The sequence below is a fragment of the Argentina anserina genome, chromosome 7 (genome assembly GCF_933775445.1).
Source record: "Argentina anserina chromosome 7, drPotAnse1.1, whole genome shotgun sequence".
Taxonomy (NCBI): Eukaryota; Viridiplantae; Streptophyta; class Magnoliopsida; order Rosales; family Rosaceae; genus Argentina; species Argentina anserina.
The window spans coordinates 5,753,001-5,755,517 of NC_065878.1; the positions used below are offsets into that span (position 1 = coordinate 5,753,001).

Consider the following 2,517-nt stretch of genomic DNA (forward strand, 5'->3'; position numbering starts at 1 on the left):
CCTCTTTCTTTCCTTAATTTCCAAACCATTATCTCTTATTTAATTCTAAAAATAAGGAAAGAAAAGAATAAATATAAATCACAAATGTTACAGAAATGTTGAATAATAAAAATCCTAACCCAACTAGGTTTCCTAGCTCGACAAGGAATACTACTCTATAGTACTCTCGACAATTTATGCGTTTTACACCCGTTTTAGCACCAATATGCAACCAAAGACTCCTAACTCAACTCAATGACTCAATAATACAATAATAAGAGCTAAGTAAAGTACAAATGGAGGTAAAAACATGTTAAGATCGTCGCACAAAGTGCTCCTATCAGTTGTAAATCGAATGAAATAGGTAAAGTCCCTTTTGTTAATATTAGCCTCAACCCCTCATGTTTTCTTCCAAAGATTTTGCATGAGGTTGAAGGCGTCTTTTATTAACACTTTGATATTTGCCTAACACCCAAGTTTGTTTCCAACTGAGTAAGGGGCACGCTCTTTAACAAAATTGGATCTCAGAGAACTATTGACTGACATACATGTTGATATGGAGTCGATAGGGAGCTTGCCTCCGTAATTCAACAAATGAGTCATACCATGTTCACTATCTCTGAATTAGCTATCTGGCCTTTTGAAATAATGATTCAGACTTGTGTCAAGGCATCCATACTTAAGCCGCATGTCCACCTCGGTTTACAACTTAGAATCAATCGATCATTCAATCATTGAAACGGCAAAAATAACTTGTGAATTGTATGAACTTTGTAAACGTAAAGAACTAACTTTTGTAACATGACAACATAGTGACCGTGCCTCTTCCATAAGTGTGCCATGTATATGACTAAGGAAGGGCACGTTTCTTATCTTCATTTTGTATTCTTCAATGCTGACTTTCTAACTTATGTTCTACAGGAACTATGCATGTCCACTATATCTAAGAAAACACAAGAGCTTAAAGATCGAATTCAAGCACTTAAAGACTTACAAGATTCTAAATCGAGCGGACTCTTAGATTTCGAAACTTCTCCAAGCAATTCAATCTTAAACTCTTCACCTATATCAGAAGAAGAGGAGGTTCTTTTCTTCCCCTTCATCTTTGACTCGGAGACAGACACAATTGCGGACCGTACTCTAATTCCTATTGGTGCTCCAATGGCACTCAAGAATGCTTTCATCCCCAACACCCCTGAATCACCTTCATGCATTGCTTTCACTCCACCTGATGAAGCCAACTTCTCTATTCCGGTTCAATTGCTTGGGCACCTACCTAAGTATTTTGGTTCCTTAATGGAAGACCATAATGTTCACCTTAAGGAGCTCTTGGACATTTGCAAGCTACAATCGATTCATCATCTGTCTCAAGAAGGCTTGAGGTTGCTTTTGTTTCCAATTACTCTTAACGATGATGCTAAGCGTTGGTTGTACGCTCTGCCTGCGGGGATCATCACCACATGGGACGAAATGACTAGGAGGTTATTGAAGAAATTCTTCCCAGCTCAATTCACGAAAAGACTAAGGAGGGAGATTCAGAACTTTACTCAAAAAGGATGGTGATTCGCTCTATGAGGCATGGGAGGAATTTCAGGAACTACAAAGAAATAGCCCTCACCATGGTATTTCGTTGGATGACTTGGTGCAATTCTTCTATGAAGGACTCGACACCATTAACAAGAATATAGTGGATTCGGCATGTGGCAGCACATTCATGAACAAGACTGGTCAAGAAGCTTACACCTTAATTGATGACTTGGCCGACAACAATCGCCAATTTAGTTCCAATGAGAAGAGAGGAAGCAATAGCCGTGGGGTGTATGATGTTGATACAAGGAATCAAATGACTACTTTAGAAAGAAAGCTTGACGTTCTTGTCACGACCCGAATCTTTTACGATTCGTGGCGATATTAGTTTAATCTTTTACTCGGAACGAGAGTCGTACTAAGTGTGACGACTCTAAAAATTAATTTTTCGATGTGTAAGTTTTCGAGAAAACCTCTTTCACGAAAGTCGTAGAGCTCGTCGATATGAATTCGTGGACATGCGGCACACCTAAATCGGAGTTCGTATGAATAATTTACGAATCAAAACGTATTTGGGTATTTTGGGAATTTAGTATAAATAGGAGGTGAAAATTGAAAAAAAAAGGATAGATATTTAAAAATCGGTTTCGCACCACTGTTCATGGCCGAAAATCCGATTTTCTTCTCCGGCTGCGATCTCCGCCGTCCGGCCACGGATCGGGACGCCACCAGTCCCGTTAGCTTTGTCTTGCCATTTCCAGTCAATCTGTACCGGTCAAACGCCTCGTCGACCGCCGTGCACGGCGCTGCAACGGCCGCCAGTTTCGGCAGAAGTCAACGCCGTCGTGCGGCTGTTTTCCGGCAACTCGGGAGCTCGAGATTGCTACGAGTCGACGTGATCCTCCATTCTGGGCATGATTCAGTCGGACTTGGGTGACGAATCGGGCTAGATCGTGAACTTGAAATCGGTGCACTGTTCCGATCTTCTTCTGCGTTTTCCGGCCACTTCCC

At 41.2% G+C, this 2,517-nt stretch overlaps 1 non-coding gene across 1 annotated transcript; it reads right to left on the reverse strand.

Annotated features, from left to right (window-relative positions):
* Positions 1-1,497: 1,497 nt before the first annotated feature.
* LOC126804175 (small nucleolar RNA R71) lies at positions 1,498-1,605 on the reverse strand. The gene has a single exon (XR_007673135.1). It is a non-coding gene; the product is annotated as a small nucleolar RNA R71 (small nucleolar RNA).
* Positions 1,606-2,517: the final 912 nt, after the last annotated feature.